Consider the following 21,158-nt stretch of genomic DNA (forward strand, 5'->3'; position numbering starts at 1 on the left):
AAGCCTATGCCGAGCCCGGGCACGTCATCGTGCGGCGTCATCGTCACGTGGTATACATGGTGTATATAAGTTCCACCTAAAGGCGCGACGGTCTTTCGTGCGTTGTCGAGACGACGGTGGGTTACTCTGTGAGTGAGAGATACAGAGCTCTGGGAAGTCTCTCGTGTTTTGTGAGTGTTGCAAATGCGACTTTTGGTGGGGTGGCCCTGGGAGGTTTGGTCGGGCAGATGTGGCTACTAGAGTGGCTCTAGGCTGTACTACTAGGTGCCCTTCTCTGCATGCCTTTTGCTCCCTGCCTGTGCCCCCTACACTGCCTGCCCTGGGAGGTTTGGTGGGGTATTGGGTGGGGCAGCCCTGAGAGGGTGAGTGGCAAATGTGGCTTTTGGTGCGGTGGCCCTGGGAGGTTTGGTAGGGCAGGTGTGACTTCTAGGCTGTATTAGGTGCCCTTCTCTGCACTCTGTTCCCTGTGTGTTCCCCTACTCAGCCTGCGCCCCCTACTGCTCCCTGTCCTACTCTGTTGTCTGCTCTCTGCCTGTGTGCCCCACTCTGCCTGCCCTCTTCTCCCTGTGTGCCACTACACTGCCTGCCCTGGGAGGTTTGGTGGGGTATTGGGTGGGGCAACCCTGAGAGGGTGAGTGCGGCAAATGTGATTTTTGGTGGGGCTGGTGTTACTACTAGGGTGACTCTAGGCTCTACTACTAGGTGGCCTTCTCTGCCTGCCCTCTTCTCCCTGCCTGTCCCCCCCTAGTCTGCCTGCCCTCTGCTCCCTGCCTGTGCCCCTGTGACTGCTAGCTGACTCTAGGCTCTACTCTGCCTGCACCCACTTACTCTGTCTGCCCTCTGCTCCCTGACTGTGCCCTCTGCCCTACTCTGCTGTCTGCTCTCTGCCTGTGCCCCCCATACTCTGCCTGCCCTGGGAGGTTGGGTGGGGCAGCCCTGAGAGGGTGAGTGTGGCAAATGGGATGTTTGTTGGGGCTGGTACTACTGCCTGTGCCCTCTGCTGTTTTCCTGTCCCCCCCTGCTCTCTGCCTGTGCCTACTAGGGTGACTCTAGGCTCTACTACTAGGTGCCCTACTGCCTGCCCTGGGGGGGTTAGTGGGGTATTGGGTGGGTCAGCCCTGATAGGGTGAGTGTGGCAAATGTGGTGATTGGTGGGACTGGTGTTACTGCTAGAGTACTACTGCCTCTTCCCCCTACTCTGCTTGCCCTCTGCTCCCTGCCTGTGCCCCCTAGTCTGTCTGCCCTCTGTTCCCTGTGTGTACCCTATGTTGCATGTCCTACATTGCCTATGGGAAGTGAGCCTGGTGAAGCTTCTTGTGTATAGTTAGAGTGCCCTAACGCAGCTGTCCCCAACATTTTTCCTCCCGGGGACCGGTGCAAAGAATGAAAGATTTTCTGCGTGCCGATGCATGTCTGCTTTGACTGCAGCTCTTCATCTTTAAATGTGTGCGCATTGCGGCCCAATCCTTGCATGTCTGCAGACTGATGAAGGGCTGGGTTTGGACAGGTTGGGGATCCCTGTCCTAATCTGTTATATCATAAACATGTGCACTTAATATTTGTATCCCTTTCTGACACTTTTTATTCAGGTCAAGAACATGTGTAATCTGTAGCCAGCAATTCTCTTTTAAAGGGGTTCTCTGCCCAAAAGCTATATTCTTTTTTTAGTTATTGACTTAAAACAGTGTAAGGGGAGTCAGGTCTCCTCAGCCAGCTCGCATCGTTTCAGAAGTCACAACCAACAGTACATCCTATAAAAGCCATACAGATACTGCTGTCAATAGTAATTGCATTTATAAATAACTTCAAAAACCATCTTAATTTAAAAAAAAAAAAAATGTAGGGATGTTGCTTATAATAGCACTATCATTGCATTAAGAATGAATGTTGAATGTATGTCTTTTGGTCGGGCAGATGTGGCTACTAGAGTGACTTTAGGCTGTACTACTAGGTGCCCTTCTCTGCATGCCTTTTGCTCCCTGCCTGTGCCCCCATACTCTGCCTGCCCTGGGAGGTTTGGTGGGGTATTGGGTGGGGCAGCCCTGAGAGGATGAGTGTGGCAAATGGGATGTTCGTTGGGGCTGGTACTACTGCCTGTCTCCCCCCTGCTCCCTGCCTGTCTCCCCCCCCCTGCTCCCTGCCCGTCTCCCCCCCCTGCTCCCTGCCTGTCTCCCCCCCCCTGCTCCCTGCCTGTCTCCCCCCCTGCTCCCTGCCTGTCTCCCCCCCTGCTCCCTGCCTGTCTCCCCCCCCTGCTCCCTGCCTGTCTCCCCCCCTGCTCCCTGCCTGTCTCCCCCCCCTGCTCCCTGCCTGTCTCCCCCCCCTGCTCCCTGCCTGTCTCCCCCCCCTGCTCCCTGCCTGTCTCCCCCCCCTGCTCCCTGCCTGTCTCCCCCCCCCCTGCTCCCTGCCTGTCTCCCCCCCCTGCTCCCTGCCTGTCTCCCCCCCCTGCTCCCTGCCTGTCTCCCCCCCCTGCTCCCTGCCTGTCTCCCCCCCCTGCTCCCTGCCTGTCTCCCCCCCCCTGCTCCCTGCCTGTCTCCCCCCCCTGCTCCCTGCCTGTCTCCCCCCCCCTGCTCCCTGCCTGTCTCCCCCCCCCTGCTCCCTGCCTGTCTCCCCCCCCCTGCTCCCTGCCTGTCTCCCCCCCCCCCTGCTCCCTGCCTGTCTCCCCCTCCCTGCCTGTCCCCCCCCCCCGCCTGTCTCCTCCCCCCCCCCCCTGCTCCCTACCTGTGACTCTAGGCTCTACTACTAGGTGCCCTATTCTGCCTGCCCCCCTGAGAGGGTGAGTGTGGCAAATGTGATGTTTGGTGGGGCTGGTGTTACTACTAGGGTACTACTGCCTGTGCCCCTACTCTGCTTGCCCTCTGCTCCCTGCCTGTGCCCCCTGCCTTTCTAGGCCTCATGCGGTTTCAGAACTATATAGCTATATGTATCTCTCGAGAAGATAAATACGTAGGGTGGGAGTTGGCAGTGTGTTTTTCTGTCATTTACCGTCGTGTTAATAAAGTTTGCGTGCACTGTTCCTCCACACTACGGGCGTCAGTGGCGGGCTGTATTATTCACGCATTGCTATTTATGCATTTGTTCTTTAAATATTTTAGTGATATAGAAAATGTATTAGTGGATACTTTAGTAGTGTTGTGTAGCCTTTAACCGCCCTGGTGCCTTATTGAGCATCTAGACACACTCTTATCATGAATGTGCCCATCTCAATCAGTAAGGCAATATTACTGGTCAGGTTTTGCTTCCATCGTGCAAATTACTAATTGCACTGGTGACAATGAGACCTGCCACATTGTCTTGTTGATCTGTCATTTGTTGACCAGATGAGTTGTACAGAATCTCTACTTGAGGCTTAACCTCTAAACTGAACAAGTGATGAATATCAGGTAGTTATTGCCTGAGAACATACAGTACCTGACTACCGATAAGTGTCTTCATGCTATGATCACGGGGCCAGTGAAATGCCTTTTGCGCTACTTAGTTACTTTGGTGAATGCACTTTCTCAATACTTATGCCCTTGTTTTGTCTATCTAAAAACTATGTACTTTATTTTTTCAGGCATTGATCTGGAAATGGCATTAGATAATATGCTGCTGATATTTTGCAGGAAGAATACTGTTCCATGAAAACAAGTGAGTTAATAGTATTTATAAAGAGCCTTTCTGAACCTAGCACTTATTATTCTTATTTGGCCTACAATGGGTACAAAGTTAAAATAAGTGCTTATATTAAAACCTTTTCTTGCAACCCACAACTAATTGGGTAGTATGAGTTGTGTTACTTATGGGAAGGGACACTATCTTGTTTTTTTTGGCTAGGAATCAAATTTTCCTTTCTAGGGTCACTAGTTGACATCTGGCATCCTGACACTTGTATCTCTTTTTCAGTAATGCAAACTGAACACTGAATTGATGGGTCGATCCATATTGCTTGGCTTACAGTTGATGCACATGGTAAGTTTTGCACAAAAGAGTGGCCATATAGTCCAAATAGCTTGTCAGTCCTTCCTCTAGTATTAAACACTTGGTTCCATAGGATGAACATGTTCCACAGATATAATGGAAGCAGTGACTGGTGATAGGAGATCCCTTATACTTCAAGATGTTAATACACTATTTTATGGCTTTGTTCTGATGAATGGCAATGTTCAACTGCTCTGAACTAGAGTGACTGACAAAAGCCTCTCTGAACTTATTGCATTAGAAATGTGCACTTATCCTGGGTGTTATTAGCATTAACAGGCTTTTCATTTCTCTACTTCTAGGGGGTTATGGAGCGCTAAAGATGCAGTTAAAAGGTTAGAACATACTATTTTATCTGATTGTTTGTGAGGTCTATCCCGATGGTGCTTTGATGTAAGTTCATATCGTTGGAAACGCCTCATAGAGTAACCCTTGTAGCTTTGAATTACCTGCTATAACCTTTAGTGGGGTAAAATCTGCATAACAATTACCCACTAAATGTGTTCAAATGACTTGTCTAACATATTCATCTTTTTCTAGCTTGAAGCAAGCTTTACAAGTCTGGGAGTAGGTGAGTTAAATAACAGTTGTCCAAATTTCCTTGCTGCCCCAGTGGCTTAGGGTACATGGTAAGCCTGCAGGCATCTCAGACTAAAATATATTGTCTTCTAGCAGAGATCTTTGTATGCTGTAAAGAAACCTTTAATTTATGCCTGCATCTGACTTGTGTGCAAGAACCTCCCTTCAGTATTTTTAAACTGTTTTGAAAGGAGTGGTGGAGATACAGAAGGGAAAATAAGTTTCTATTAAAGAATCTCTCCAAACTGGAACATATATTTCAGTAAATATTGCTTTTATGTACTTCCCCTGATCCACCATTTAGTGGTGGGCTGTGTGCCCCCTCAGATCACATGACCAGAAATAATGCAGCTCTACCTGTAACAGGAGTAAGACAGAACTGTGTCCATTCTTTAGCTTGTGGCCTAGCATGTATGTGCCTTTGCTTGTTTGTGTGCAGTGTGAATCCTGTCATCCCAGGAGGCGGCCCTTAATTCTTAAACTGGCAGTTTCCTATTTAGGGTTACCCAATAGTACATACTAAAGTGTATTTATGAAAATGGGTTTATTTAGATGAAGCAGGGTTTTACATGTGAGCTTGTTTATGCAATATATTAGAGACCTACATTGCCTGGGGGTGTAGTTTTTCCTTTTTAAGCAGTCTTCGAAAGATAAAATGTGTTAACCGTTTTTATAGTAGAGGTATTTGATCTGTTATCCAGAAACCATTCAGAAAGTTTCAAATTATGGGGAGCCCATCTTCATAGACTTTTTTTATTTTTTTTCTAAATTAGCAATGCTGTTGGGTTTATGTCATATATTTTTTTAGTAGACTTAAGGTGTGGGGATCCAAATCACAAAGTACCTGTAAGTGTTAGAGCAGAAGCTAACTAATGCAGCACAGGAGCAAAGTACTCGGGCCATTACTTTTCTGTGCATTGTTAAACTGTACTTGACACTGCATATTCATTTCAGGTCACTAAATTTCTGACAATGGAATATAATTAGCAAAAGTGGAAAGGCCACTAGGTGGCCCTCTTAAATTCTAAAACATAACTTGTTAAACAATGTCTGACTGTCCAGCTGGCTGCATTTTCAACTCGGTTCATATGATGACATTTTAAAGTTCAACTGCTGTATGACTAAAGTATGAACAAATGTATTAACTACTGACTAGAACTGACTGCAATATTGCTGTACCATAAAGGCATATTTACAACATTTTGCCTTTTACAGTCATGTATCTACTACTTTGCAGGCACATCCGTGGTATGAAGATGCAAACTGAGAAAGCAGAAATTCAAATCTGAATGATGGCTGTCCTTTCAGGTGAGCCGGTTTTAAATTTTATATTTTTTGATTGAGCACTGGATGGTATCTGCACCCAATGGCATATACCTGTTGTGGTGTTCAATAGGCAGTGCTACAGTAACTCGGCAATTGGCATCGTTGGTTTTAAGGCTTTTCTATGCTTTAAATCCTGGTTTTTCTGCTGATACAAATTAAAAGCTGTTTAAGATGGACTTTGCTGATAGTATTTAAAGCACTAAGAATTTTTCTTTCCTTGATCAGGTGCTGCATGCAGACATGTGGGAGCTCTGGAGAAAGGTAAATGTATGAGTCATATAGCTAGGTTAGATCCCAGGGAGGTGCCCTGCTGCAGCCAGGGTGCTCCCCAGTGTCTGAAGAAGATGCCCCAAGCCAGAAGCTACACATGCAGCTTCATCAGCCCCTGCTGCACCCACAACAACCCCCACCTCCCAGTCCATAAATACTTTGTTTATATAGTAGGAGGGAGAGGATAAACAGATATGCCAGCATATAGCTTTAGTGGTGGCTGGGCTAGTAGTGTTCTTTATAGGCAAGGTAAGAACACATTTCAGGAGCCAAACTACATGCCCTTTTCTATCTCAGTATTCCTCACATAGTCCACTGGGAAATAGACTTTTTATTGAAAAAATACTAGATCCTAGTGGATAGTATGGTTTACGGGAAAAGCTGTGTATAGGCAACTAGGAAATAGACTGCTTGTTTAAAAGACACTAGATCCTAGTGGATAATAGTATCCTTTAAACCAAAGCTGTATATAGGCAACTAGGAAATAGATTTTTTTTATTTAAAAGACACTAGATCCTAGTGGATAATAGTATCCTAGATCCTATGTAGCCCATTTATAGCATGTCATTATGCATAACCCACTAGAAAATAAATATAATTCTCTTTATAAAATATACTAGATCATAGTGGCTAACAGTATGAAATAAGAACCAAATTATATTAACTGAAAGAGGAAATATTGACAATTTGATATTTACAATTTCTTAATACTGTTAAATTTATGAGTGGAAATAAAATGTTAATTTATTAATTCTCTATATTACTTTATTATATGATTTTGAATACTCTAACTAGCTATAAATAGGCTAGTTGAAATACTTTATTTTACTAGGTGACAGCATTTTTAACCAGGATAAAATTACTGCCTTTTACAATTATGATTTAAATTTCTCATTTAAAATTAGCTAAATTATACCATCCAGTCTTTAGAAGCACTGAAAATAAGTGGGATCTATCCTACCTGCACTGTATTTTATAATTCCTATGAGTATTCATTTTCAAACTAGAATATAGTCCAACTATATAAAAATAGTCTATTTCCTTATATGTAAAAGTACACTGTTTCGTTACCAACTAGGAACTAGATATATCTGACCATATTATCTAGTTTCTATTGCTGTTCATTTTCCCACTAGATTTTAGCCCAACTGTACTGAAATATCTATTTCCTACTCTCCAAATCTGCTCTGTTCCATTATCAACTTGGAACTAGACGCAACCTTGCTGCGATGCCACATGCTCTGTCTTCTCAAGCCTCACATGCGCTCTTACACTCTTTTTAATCCCATCATGCAACTAGTTTCCTGACTCTAAATAAGTGTAAGGCATGTTTTCTTTATTGCTCTGACTGGCATATAACATACATTTTCGTGCACATTTATATATCAAAAATTATTGTATCTAGAAATACTATTTGTGCATTTTGCGTCGCAGAAATATAACAAAATACTATGCGCCTGCGCACTGAGCTTTCCGCTTCGATCCTATACCAAGATGGCGTTTGTCTGTCGCACCTGACCAACCAGTTATCGCAATTTACCCTGTCGTCATCACAAATCGGCCTTATTGCTTCTACATCGCGAGATTCTCCTGGCTGTGGCTGCCCATTGCAGAATGTGAGCGCGAGTTATTTGCCCCGCCCCGTGCTTAGCCCTGAGGGTATAAAGCTTTGTGCGCCATGTTCTTTCTCATTTTGCTGTGTAGCGAGGTAGGTTTATGTCCAGGGAGGGGATTGTATGTGGCATTACTGCCTTTCTAGGCCTCATGCAGTTTCAGAACTATATAGCTATATGTATCTCACTCGAGAATAGATTAGAAATACGTAGGGTGGAAGTTGACAGTGTTTTTCTGTCATTTACCGTTGTGTTAATAAAGTTTGCGTGCACTGTTCCTCCACACTACGGGCGTCAGTGGCGGGCTGCATTATTCACGCATTGCTATTTATCCATTTGTTCTTCTTTAAATATTTTAGTGATATAGAAAATGTATTAGTGGATACTTTAGTAGTGTTTTGTAGCCTTTAACCGCCCTGGTGCCTTATTGAGCATCTAGACACACTCTTATCATGAATGTGCCCATCTCAATCAGTAAGGCAATATTACTGGTCAGGTTTTGCTTCCATCGTGCAAATTACTAATTGCACTGGTGACAATGAGACCTGCCACATTGTCTTGTTGATCTGTCATTTGTTGACCAGATGAGTTGTACAGAATCTCTACTTGAGGCTTAACCTCTAAACTGAACAAGTGATGAATATCAGGTAGTTATTGCCTGAGAACATACAGTACCTGACTACCGATAAGTGTCTTCATGCTATGATCACGGGGCCAGTGAAATGCCTTTTGCGCTACTTAAATTACTTTGGTGAATGCACTTTCTCAATACTTATGCCCTTGTTTTGTCTATCTAAAAACTATGTACTTTATTTTTTCAGGCATTGATCTGGAAATGGCATTAGATAATATGCTGCTGATATTTTGCAGGAAGAATACTGTTCCATGAAAACAAGTGAGTTAATGGTATTTATAAAGAGCCTTTCTGAACCTAGCACTTATTATTCTTATTTGGCCTACAATGGGTACAAAGTTAAAATAAGTGCTTATATTAAAACCTTTTCTTGCAACCCACAACTAATTGGGTAGTATGAGTTGTGTTACTTATGGGAAGGGACACTATCTTGTTTGTTTGGCTAGGAATCAAATTTTCCTTTCTAGGGTCACTAGTTGACATCTGGCATCCTGACACTTGTATCTCTTTTTCAGTAATGCAAACTGAACACTGAATTGATGGGTCGATCCATATTGCTTGGCTTACAGTTGATGCACATGGTAAGTTTTGCACAAAAGAGTGGCCATATAGTCCAAATAGCTTGTCAGTCCTTCCTCTAGTATTAAACACTTTGTTCCATAGGATGAACATGTTCCACAGATATAATGGAAGCAGTGACTGGTGATAGGAGATTCCTTATACTTCAAGATGTTAATACACTATTTTATGGCAATGTTCAACTGCTCTGAACTAGAGTGACTGACAAAAGCCTCTCTGAACTTATTGCACTAGAAATGTGCACTTATCCTGGGTGTTATTAGCATTAACAGGCTTTTCATTTCTCTACTTCTAGGGGGTTATGGAGCGCTAAAGATGCAGTTAAAAGGTTAGAACATACTATTTTATCTGATTGTTTGTGAGGTCTATCCCGATGGTGCTTTGATGTAAGTTCATATCGTTGGAAACGCCTCATAGAGTAACCCTTGTAGCTTTGAATTACCTGCTATAACCTTTAGTGGGGTAAAATCTGCATAACAATTACCCACTAAATGTGTTCAAATGACTTGTCTAACATATTCATCTTTTTCTAGCTTGAAGCAAGCTTTACAAGTCTGGGAGTAGGTGAGTTAAATAACAGTTGTCCAAATTTCCTTGCTGCCCCAGTGGCTTAGGGTACATGGTAAGCCTGCAGGCATCTCAGACTAAAATATATTGTCTTCTAGCAGAGATCTTTGTATGCTGTAAAGAAACCTTTAATTTATGCCTGCATCTGACTTGTGTGCAAGAACCTCCCTTCAGTATTTTTAAACTGTTTTGAAAGGAGTGGTGGAGATACAGAAGGGAAAATAAGTTTCTATTAAAGAATCTCTCCAAACTGGAACATATATTTCAGTAAATATTGCTTTTATATACTTCCCCTGATCCACCATTTAGTGGTGGGCTGTGTGCTCCCTCAGATCACATGACCAGAAATAATGCAGCTCTACCTGTAACAGGAGTAAGACAGAACTGTCCATTCTTTAGCTTGTGGCCTAGCATGTATGTGCCTTTGCTTGTTTGTGTGCAGTGTGAATCCTGTCATCCCAGGAGGCGGCCCTTAATTCTTAAACTGGCTGTTTCCTATTTAGGGTTACCCAATAGTACATACTAAAGTGTATTTATGAAAATGGGTTTATTTAGATGAAGCAGGGTTTTACATGTGAGCTTGTTTATGCAATATATTAGAGACCTACATTGCCTGGGGGTGTAGTTTTTCCTTTTTAAGCAGTCTTCGAAAGATAAAATGTGTTAACCGTTTTTATAGTAGAGGTATTTGATTTGTTATCCAGAAACCATTCAGAAAGTTTCAAATTATGGGGAGCCCATCTTCATAGACTTTTTTATTTTTTTTCTAAATTAGCAATGCTGTTGGGTTTATGTCATATATTTTTTTTTTAGTAGACTTAAGGTGTGGGGATCCAAATCACAAAGTACCTGTAAGTGTTAGAGCAGAAGCTAACTAATGCAGCACAGGAGCAAAGTACTCGGGCCATTACTTTTCTGTGCATTGTTAAACTGTACTTGACACTGCATATTCATTTCAGGTCACTAAATTTCTGACAATGGAGTATATTCAGCAAAAGTGGAAAGGCCACTAGGTGGCCCTCTTAAATTCTAAAACATAACTTGTTAAACAATGTCTGACTGTCCAGCTGGCTGCATTTTTAACTCGGTTCATATGATGACATTTTAAAGTTCAACTGCTGTATGACTAAAGTATGAACAAATGCATTAACTACTGACTAGAACTGACTGCAATATTGCTGTACCATAAAGGCATATTTGCAACATTTTGCCATTTACAGTCGTGTATCTACTACTTTGCAGGCACATCCGTGGTATGAAGATGCAAACTGAGAAAGCAGAAATTCAAATCTGAATGATGGATATCCTTTCAGGTGAGCCTGTTTTAAATTTTATATTTTTTGATTGAGCACTGGATGGTATCTGCACCCAATGGCATATACCTGTTGTGGTGTTCAATAGGCAGTGCTACAGTAACTCTGCAATTGGCATCGTTGGTTTTAAGGCTTTTCTATGCTTTAAATCCTGGTTTTTCTGCTGATACAAATTAAAAGCTGTTTAAGATGGACTTTGCTGATAGTAGTTAAAGCACTAAGAATTTTTCTTTCCCTGATCAGGTGCTGCATGCAGACATGTGGGAGCTCTGGAGAAAGGTAAATGTACGAGTCATAGAACAACATATTGGAGAACTGATAAATTCAGATACCTTTCATATACATTAGGTGGTCATTACCAAAGCTACTATTTATGCAGTTGCTAGTGTGCTGTGGACATGACCAGAAAGTAATATTTCAAATAGTCTGAATTGTACCTATGTAGGAGTACAATGTGGGACCTTTTGAAGAACAAAACTTTGATGGGTGGTCAAAGTCTTCAACTGGCTTAAAGGTATATAACTAAATGCTGCTTTTCTGTTTTTAGAAGCTGCAAATGTTAAACTTGCTATGGAGAAAACACAAAGCATACTTAAGGTAAGACTTGTTTTAATGACAGCAAGACTCTACGGTCACTTCAAAGAGAGCTTCTTTGGCATACAACCAGCTGTTCTTACGCTGTGACCCATAGCATAATCCTCTACAGGATACTATGGGCACTCTGTGTGTACCATGGTCTATTATAGAGGAGATAAGCACATTTAGTACTTTCAGTTTGCCCATTGATGATTAAGCTCGATTTATGCCTTCTGTGTAACATGTTAAATGAGGCCAGGGTTCTTTTGGCAGTCCAAATATGGAAAACAAATGGTAATTGTCTCTAACTGGTCCCTGTCTTAATCTCAATCTGCAGGCATACCTTCAGTTCTCTCAATAGTGCCCTTAAGTCTCCATATTTCTCCTGTTTAGATGACCAGAAGCCTCATAGGGGGGAAAAATGCTGATCTATGTATAGAAAGTTCCCATAATGCCTCACTCCTGCACAGTGACCAAGGTCTGTGTACATGCTCAGTTTGGGGGGAGCAGGAGAGGAGAGAGCTTGCATGTCTCTGGCACAGGAAAACAGATACTAAATCTTTTGACAACACTCAATGCAGTGTTTCTGAGTGCCTATGGCTGTATTTACATAGACCTTTCTGATAAAGCTTAGTCTTTACCTTTCCTTATTTAAGGCAAAATTATAATCCTGAAAGATACAATTATGAGATTTAAATTTCTGTCGGTATATCTAAGATAAAACTATAATGTTAAAGGAGAAGGAAAGGTTATATAGTGTTAATCTCAAGCAACAGGCATACCATCACTTCTTTCAATAGTGCCCTTTAGTCTCCCTGTATTTCTCCTGTTCAGAGGATCTGAAGCCTCATGGGGGGGGGGGGGGGGGGGGAAGAGAGAAACGGTGATCTCAAGAGAATTCCCATAAGGCTGTGCTCCTCCACCAACACCAGTGTAGATGTGCAGTTAGTAAGATTATGAAGAAGCTGACTGGCTTAGATAACAAGTTCCTAAGGGGAGGATGTTGATGTTCTTGAGGGAGGGGGGAGCAGGAGACAGCTGTGCAGGCTTTGGCACAGGAAAATGAGAAAGAAGTCAGTGCAGCATTTCTGTGAGTGCTTATGACTGTATTTACATAGACCTTTCTGATAAAGCTTAGTTTTTACCTTTCCTTCTCCTTTAAGCACTTGCTGTGGGTTTAGCAGACTGCACGTGATGTCATTGTAGACTTTGCTTGTGTTGCAGTTAAGATGTCTTTTGTTTTTAGGTTTACAGAAAGGTTTGACTGGACTCCAATTTTCTCCACATTTCTTCTGAACTTTCTGACATTGCCTGTGCTCTAAAAACTATGGATTTTCGAAATCATTGTATTAAAGTTTGGAAGCTTCATGTCTTCTCTCAAGTGATGTCTTTGTTCTGACTCATAATTATTGCAAATCCACTTAGCTGCTAAGCTAGAGACCTGCTCAGTACTAACTGCATAGTTTTACTAGAATTTATCTGAACTAAGTAGATTTAAGTGTTAACAAGAAGTCTGTATGACAGTTAACTTGTGTCTAGCTTTCTTTGATATTATGTAGCTTTAAATAACCATGCATTGGTTGGTCTACAGCAACACTTAACATAATGTTGTTGTTTAAATGTTCAATGCAACAGCAAAATGCAGCTGATATAACTGAAAGTGGATAGCTGTGATGCTTTCAGAATAATGCTGCTACAATCTTGCAGGGTTATTGCAGTTAAACATATAAGGTGTAGTGATCTTTAACCTTTCAAAGCGACAGGAGTAGCAGGGAAGACCTTTGATGTGGACACTTTCCTAGACTGAAGCAAGGCCAATTTCTGATAAATGCAGTAACATGGCAGAAATTAAGTTGGTGATCCCCAACCAGTGGCTCATTAGCTAAACACAACCCATATTTGGCACCCCAGGAACCTTTTGCATGTTTGTGTTGCTCTCAAACTCTTCACATTTGAATGTGGCTCACAGGTGAAAAGGGTTGGGTATTCACAAGTTAAACAGCAATTACATTTATGCTGCATGCTTAATGGCAAATACACAAAAGTGATATGCTTTTGCAATCAATTGCCCAGTAACATACATATCTGATTCAAAAAGGGCTTGTCAGCACCCCAGTCAACTTCCCAAGACCTAGAATATTTGTCTTATTGTAACCATACATTTAGAGTGGCTCTGCTGTCTTGTGAATCTTTCACTAAAGGCCTATATTTCCAGTAAAGTCCACAAGTCATAGTGAAGTCAAAGATGCAGCTTTTATAATGCCATGACCCTATTCAATAAGTCAAAGTAAAGCAGGCAGGGATGACAATACATTCCAAATTTCTTTTTGTGAAGCTGTGTTGAACAGTGTGGCCAAGAATCCTCTGAGTAGCCAGTCATTTGAGGCATTGCATGTATACCTTTTCTCAAGATTGCTCAGATTGTTACTAAGGCTCTCACTTTACTAAAGTAGATGTTAATGTCTTATAAACTGCAGCCCTTTAAAGGGGACATGTTACACAGAGATGATGGAAAAAAAGTGTGTGATAAAAGCCCTTTTCAAAGTAAACATGAAACCCCAAAAAAACATAGGAAACGATTTGTACTTATAAACAAAAATTTTTAGCTGTCAATTATATCTTGCCTTCCTCACCCTTATGACTCAGGCATAGAAGTGGGGCTGGTAGTTACCTCCACTTTCCAGTCAGCACTTCCTAGATGTCCCAGCACTTATTACATTCCCCCACTCTCATGGGTTATAATTGTGCACCCCATGCATGGGGCATTAGGTCCCCTGTTCTATCACAAATTATAGTTGTGGATGATACAAAGCTTGCCTTTATAACAGTACCTACAAAATGGCACGTGCCTGCTTGCTGCAGATTTCAAGACTAAAGGAAACTTAATTTATATATTGTAAGTAAAGTTTATTTTGCTTGACAAACACAATAGTACAAAATTGACACTTCATGTCAGTTAGAAATATGGGTAAATGAATGTACGCATATTCCAAACTTCTGGCCAGGACATCCTTTGCAGATGCAAAGAATTTTGCTATCCCTAGTGGATCTGGATGTTACTGTTGTGATCTTCTCTCGTGGATCTCCGTGCCTGGATCTTGGGGGCTTAGTTTTTCTGTAAAAAAGAAATCATTCCACCTACTTTACTGTAAGGTTTGCAGAATTATTTTGTCCTTTTTTCATCAAATGACATCTCCATTCTCATCAAAGTGCATATTACGTGGATTAGCCCTTAGTGTAATGTCACCAAACCAAAGAGTTATAGGAACTCTGAGGCAAGCTTTACCTTTACTTCATCAAATGATCTTTAGGGACTATGGAATCAATGGTTTCCTGAAACTGAAACACAACCTAATTTTCTCAGAAATGTAGGTCCTTTGGATTTGACATTTTGTGAATTACATGTTTTGTGATTACTTTAATGTAGTTATAGAAATGGCTTTGTGTTACTTGATGTACAGAATAAAGGGGAAATAGTTATAATGCAGTCTCTAAGCCTCACTTCTGCAAGTATTAAAAAAAGATCATAATGAACTTAGTCATAACGTTGCATAAATCTGATTTGTTTTGTGCTGGGCTTTAAACAAATTCAATGCAACAAGAGTATTAAATGAATTATGAGCCATTCCAGTAAGCAAATGATGCACTATAAGATCTTTATGGTTAAGAGTGCATTCAACCCAATTCAAGGTTAAAATGCACTTCAATGGTGAAATGATTGTTTATCATACATCTTGCCACTTTTTATAAATAACTACTGCTTACCTATAATTAGGCCTTATAGCTTTACTTTATAACCCAACATATTTTATACTATTAGCAGACATCTTAAAGATATCTATCAATTAATCATCTACCCTGCCTTGGTATTAGTCTGAAATAGGAAACATTTTGACTAGTTAAGCTACAACGTATTTTAAAGATGTCCACACTGGTGGTTCCCAGCAAAATTTAAATAATTTCTTATTCAAGCTTATATTATGTTCAAAATGCATATTTGTAAATGGTGTCAATGTTTCATCGTCTTAGTTATTTGAAATTAACAGTATACATCCCTTTTGAACAGGATTTCAATAAAAAGGGCATGTGTTGAACATATTATTGACTATTATTTTAAATGAGGCAACAAGAAAACAGTTCCCCAAGTTCTGTTTTTTGTGCTCATTTTTAGCAAAGGAATTTTTGGGCATATACTGCCCCTTTAAAAAGAAATAAAAACATTGCTACTCAGCTAAGGTTACTACGACTGGAGGTTAAGGGCAACGTCACACAAGATTTGTTGCCTTTGGTAAATGCACTACCATGGGTGACAAATATTCTTGCATTATAAAAAAAAAAAATATAGAAAGGCCTTTTCCTTCAATTAACTCAGATCACCATGAGTAATGTGTTTTACTTGCGACAATCCTAAACTTTTGTAAAGGGAAGGCATATTCAGGAGATTAGTTGCCTGTAGTAAAATGTTGTGTGCCTGCACCCTAAAATAGAGGTTCATAAAAGATGGAAACATTAATTCAAATAAGTAAGGACTGGAAAAATAGTGCATTATGTAGTTTATTGGTTTAGAGATGCATAGCACTACAGGTTCCAGAACTCAGGGGTCCTTCTGGTATTACACCAGAGGAAGGACCCCTGAGGTCCGAAACATGTAGTGCTATGCATCGCTAACCAATAATCTACACAGAACGCATTTGGCTTTCCAGTGGATTTTTTTATTTTTACATGGTACTTACTGAAGTGGACCTGGTGAAACCTACACCACTGTCTGATTGAGCCCCTTCACTGTGGTTTACACTCTGTGGCACACAGGTTGTATTCTCTTTTGTCACATTATACAATAATACTCCTGGTAAAAGTCACTACTTTCTTTCCAAGAGTAAATGTTAAAACATGATTGTGGCCAACTTGGTCTGAAGGGTCCAAATTGGCAAGCCATTCCTCTGAGATCCAATAAATCCATTTAGCCACCTGACTTGGGCTTTGATAAGCTGCTGCCCTGCAAATTGATGTCAGTTTCATTCCCTTGCCTTGTCTGTTCAGCGTTACTATAGAAGAATGAACAGAAAAAAATACGGTAACTCTTCTGACACCTCTCCTTAAAGATTTTGTTGCCTGAACTAATAGAAGCTTCATGTCCCTTTGTGTTACCACTACTTTGCTTCAGTCTAAGGTTTCAGAAACCTTACAGGTTAAAGGAACAGTAACACTAAAAAAATGAAAGAGCTTTAAAGTAATAAAAATATAATGCACTTTTGCCCTGCACTGGTAAAACTGGTGTGTTTGCTACAGTAACACTACTATAATTTATATAATAAGCTGCTGTGTAGCCACGGGGGCAGCCATTCAAGCTGGAAAAAAGGAGAAAAGGCACAGGTTACATAGCAGATAACAGATAAGCTCTGTAGAATACAATAGTGTTTTATCTGTTATCTGCTATGTGCCTGTGCCTTTTCTCCTTTAAATGGCTGCCCCCATGGCTACATAGCAGCTTATTTATATAAATTATAGTAGACTTTCTGAAGTAAACACACAACTTTTACCAGTGCAGGGCAGCAGCACATTATATTTTAGTTACTTTTATACACTTTCATTTTTTGGTGTTACTGTTCCTTTAAAATTAGTTCAGGATTCGTCTGCATTCCTTAATGTCGATCCATGAGCCACCTAGTGTCACATGTGAAAACAGCACTCAGCAGGAGATACAGGATGATGGAGTTAAAAATGAAATAGCTGCCTGAAAGAACTTGCATAATGCATACCTGGCTGTTTCTGCAAGCACAGGATCAGGAATAAGAAACTGAGAATATACCATAATTAAAACTCCCAAAAATTAAGTAGTATAGTAAATGATAAAATTAATTATATGCCGTTAAAAATGACACCATCAAAATCATGCCAGTATCTTATTTTGCAATCTTTTGCTGCTCTTTTCAACTCGAGTTGGATAAAAAAAATCCATCGAAAGATGCCCAGCGCAGCAATAGAGGATGCAGGCCAGGGGACGAAAAGGCCCCATTTGCATCCTCTTTCACTCCCTGACTCAATGACACAAGTCATGCCTATGTGCCTCCAGCCACCCACCCCTATTGAATAAAGTGTTAGCAAACCCTGACAGTGCTCTCTTCTGTTCTCAGTGGGTCTCAGCCTTGCAAATACCTAGAGGCAGGTTAACCGTCCTCTGACTAAATTGACCATAGTTTGTGTGAATGTGATAGGGGCCTTAGATTATAAGATCCTGATCTAAATGAAGTATAATCTCTATAAAGATCTGCAGAAGTGTGTCAGTGCAATATAAATATAAAACAGAATCTGGCCATTCATTGGCTCATGTAACCTTAGCAGGTAGATAAAGCAACAATGAATACTAATTAGGCGACAGATAAAAATAGCCCCCTTCTACTATAGACATAGGGGCTGATTTACAAAGACACGATTTCGAATCAGAATTGGAAAAATTCCGATTGGAAACGAACATTTTGCGTCTTTTTCGTATTTTTTGCGATTTTTACGGCGTCTTTACGATTTTTGCGAAAAAACGCGAGTTTTTCGTAGCCCTTACGAAAGTTGCGCAAAGTCGCGATTTTTTCGTAAAACTTGCGCGAAACGTTTAACGCTACGAAAAAGGCGCGACTTTGCACACAAGTGTTAACGCTATGAAAAAATCGCGGCTTTGCGCAACTTTCGTAATGGCTACGAAAAACTCGCGTTTTTTCGCAAAAATCGTAAAGACGCCGAAAAAATTGCAAAAAATACGAAAAAAATCGCAAAATTACCGATCATTACGAAAAAAAACGCAATCGGACGCATTCGGCCCATTCGTGGGTTAGTAAATATGCCCCTAGGTGGTCATAGCAGGTAGATAAAGCAACAATGAATACTAATTAGGCGACAGATAAAAATAGCTGCCAGTGTAAGGGCACACCCGATGGAAATATCTGACCAGATAATTGGTCAGATCTCAATCAGGCAATTTTGATTTTTTCATCGGATTGGGGACTGCATTGGCTCAATAAAAAAATGTGAGGTTGTGTTTTTGTAATTGTCTGTCAAATTTTAATATTTCATCCCCTAATTGTTTTATACACCCCGATGATGTATTGCATTCAAATTAGAGTGGGTATGTTTTGCTTCTACCTATACACAAGGAAAACATTTTTTGTACGTATCAAATGTTGCCATTCCTTTACATCCTCTCAGGCAGCACAGAATGGGATATTTCAAGTGAAACAAATTTTAGGATGCTTTGAGAATGCTGCAGCCAAAGGATGCTGTCAAGATTTTTATGGTATACTTCTTATTTCTAAATTACACTGTTTACGTAGTAAATAATTCACTCTACCATTAAAAATTTAATTCTTGAACCAATAAATGTATTATTTTTTAGTCATAATATTGGTATGCAGGCAGCCATCTCAGTACATTGTGTCTGAGTCTGAGCTTTCAGGGAACCTATTGTTTCTCCTACTCCCATGTAACTGAGGAGTCATGAGCCGGTCTTGGATTTCTTACAATTGAGTGCTATTGTGATATCTACTGGGAGCTGCTATCTTGCTACTTTCCCATTGTTCTGCTGATCAGGTGCTGGGAGGGGGGTAATATCACTTCAACTTGCAGCTCAGCAGTAAAGTATGACTGAAGTTTATCAGACCACAGGTCACGTGGCTGTGACACCCTGGGAAATGAAGAATATGGCTAGCCCCATGTTAAATTACAAAATTAAATATAAAAAAATGCAGATTTAAATGCAGGATTCTGCTCTATTAACTGATGCATTTTTAAAAAACATGAGAGTTTAGGAGGCTGAGATGTAAAGCTTAAAATGTTTTGAACATTGCTACACCCCAGAATTGTTCTGCCAATAAATTGAAAGCTCTGGAAGAATAAGCATTAAAAGGAGATATATAGCATAACCGAAAATCTCCTAGTCTTATAATAGTCTAGTCTTATAATTTTTAATGTATTTATGTGTCAGCCTTGATTATGGACTAAAAATTTTAATTAACTTGTTTGAAATACGGGGTGAGTGTGTCCTAACGGTCCCTGCGAGAAGAACAGTAGAAGGGGATAGCCAAGCATTTACAGAAGCAAAGACATTCTAAAGTTCCATGCCAGGCCCGTATAGTTCCTGATTGGTTCCTATCTTACACTATGGTGTTCTGAGTGACACTGGCTCCCATGCACAGCCTGGGAAAAGGGCCAGCAAGGAAGTGGGATAGATTGGGGGGACTAGTAAGGTTTTAGGGAAATATTCAATAAATCAGCCCAAAAAAGCAGCTTTTCTCAGCACATTCCATCTATATTTAGAGAAGTATAATGCACTGGCACACTCTTGTTTTTCTTAAATAATATGTCCCCTTTACTGTATATATTCTTCTACTGCACGTCATACAGGATGAACAAATTGATAATTTCTGAATGGTTTAGATCTGAACTGAACATGTACCTCACTCAAGGCTTTAAAAACATCTTAAATGTTAACAATGTCCCATGCAGAAGCAAATAAATAAATAGGTAGTGATATTCCAGAAAACTTGTCAAACACATGGCCCAGGGGCCAAATACGGCCCATCTGACTGTTATGTGGCCCCTGGTGACTGTGCCTGACCATGCAGCACCAATCGCCTGACTGCACTGTGACTGTGCCTGTCCGTACAGTATCTTAATAAAAAACTTGGCCAGCGGCTTAGCCTGTGTATTAGATTTCAGCCCCCTTATGTGATTGGTTTTGACACCCCTGTTCTAGAAGGTGCTTTCAGAAATCTTTGAACTAAATGATTAGAGGATAACTTCATAGGCAAAAATTCTGAAACACATACAGTATCTGCATGAAAGTTGAGACTATGTACCTTATGAATTATGCATCTGTCAACAAAAACTGGCCTGGTTTCTGTCTTTCTAAACACTGAACCTTATGCATTTCACATTCATAGGTATCCCTTTTGTCTTAACTAGACTGAGTAGGTTTGATCATGCAGAATGTAGAGAATTTCCAGACTTTACTATACTTTGCACATTCAAATCTAATGGGGTGGGAAAGGAAGGCAACTAAGTGGCACAGCACTTAGAATGAAAAAAGATTCCAGGATGGACCCTTTTTTTTCTAGGGGAGCACCAGTCTGGACAAAAAAAAGTTAGCATTAGAATTTAATTTCTTGTCTTTTTGAAATAGCAGTGACTGGATCATCAAAGTTTATTACTGAAGAACATAGACAATATATAATAGATGGGTGCTCATAGTTACCATGAAGCGCCCACCATTACATTAATCAATTGCATCAATTTTATTAGCAATAAGGGCTACTTTTTGGATTAGATAAACAAATTACCCCTGGTGAATGTCACAATCTATGTGACATCAGCACAATAATAGAGACATAGCTGTCTTTGGGAAGCATCTAGTAGTTGGATGAATCTAAAACCCTTGTCGTCAGTGTTAAAATATAAAAAATATAAAGCTGCATAAAGTATTGGTAAATTTGTTTATAGCTGAAGACTGAGTTTGTAAAGCAACAATAGTTTAAAAAGAAAAGGACCAGAGACATCTAGTGGTAGAAAGCATTATTACTTGTCCAGTAGTAGATATGTCTGATTTCATTATTTAAGAAACTGTATGTGAGCCATAGCTCTCTTCAGTTCTGCTCAAATACTAATTAGATACATTTTAAAAACAGTGGGTGCCTTTTCCATCAAAAGTTAATTATGTACCATTAAACACAATTTAGCAAAAATGCATAAAAAATGTGC

At 40.5% G+C, this 21,158-nt stretch overlaps 1 long non-coding RNA gene and 6 other non-coding genes across 15 annotated transcripts; all 7 read left to right on the plus strand.

The window, feature by feature from the left end:
• Positions 1 to 28: 28 nt before the first annotated feature.
• On the plus strand, positions 29 to 14,897 carry LOC100486074. Of its 9 annotated transcripts, XR_004221335.1 has the most exons (16): positions 65 to 170; positions 3,554 to 3,627; positions 3,883 to 3,948; positions 4,260 to 4,292; positions 4,498 to 4,528; positions 5,774 to 5,844; positions 6,088 to 6,123; positions 7,567 to 7,840; positions 8,567 to 8,640; positions 8,895 to 8,960; positions 9,254 to 9,286; positions 9,492 to 9,522; positions 10,768 to 10,838; positions 11,082 to 11,117; positions 11,386 to 11,435; positions 12,661 to 14,897. It is a non-coding gene; the product is annotated as an uncharacterized LOC100486074 (long non-coding RNA). The 9 variants fall into 9 exon arrangements; XR_004221336.1 differs by having other exon boundaries at positions 29 to 128; positions 6,088 to 7,840; XR_004221339.1 differs by having other exon boundaries at positions 63 to 170; positions 5,752 to 5,844; positions 6,088 to 7,840.
• Positions 3,666 to 3,793, plus strand: LOC116409398. Its single transcript, XR_004221839.1, has one exon. It is a non-coding gene; the product is annotated as a small nucleolar RNA SNORA40 (small nucleolar RNA).
• LOC116409389 lies at positions 4,322 to 4,446 on the plus strand. Its single transcript, XR_004221830.1, has one exon. It is a non-coding gene; the product is annotated as a small nucleolar RNA SNORA18 (small nucleolar RNA).
• On the plus strand, positions 5,879 to 6,018 carry LOC116409376. Its single transcript, XR_004221817.1, has one exon. It is a non-coding gene; the product is annotated as a small nucleolar RNA SNORA8 (small nucleolar RNA).
• Positions 8,679 to 8,806, plus strand: LOC116409399. The gene has a single exon (XR_004221840.1). It is a non-coding gene; the product is annotated as a small nucleolar RNA SNORA40 (small nucleolar RNA).
• On the plus strand, positions 9,316 to 9,440 carry LOC116409390. The gene has a single exon (XR_004221831.1). It is a non-coding gene; the product is annotated as a small nucleolar RNA SNORA18 (small nucleolar RNA).
• On the plus strand, positions 10,873 to 11,012 carry LOC116409377. The gene has a single exon (XR_004221818.1). It is a non-coding gene; the product is annotated as a small nucleolar RNA SNORA8 (small nucleolar RNA).
• Positions 14,898 to 21,158: the final 6,261 nt, after the last annotated feature.

The sequence above is a fragment of the Xenopus tropicalis genome, chromosome 2, assembly GCF_000004195.4.
Source record: "Xenopus tropicalis strain Nigerian chromosome 2, UCB_Xtro_10.0, whole genome shotgun sequence".
Lineage (NCBI taxonomy): Eukaryota > Metazoa > Chordata > Amphibia > Anura > Pipidae > Xenopus > Xenopus tropicalis.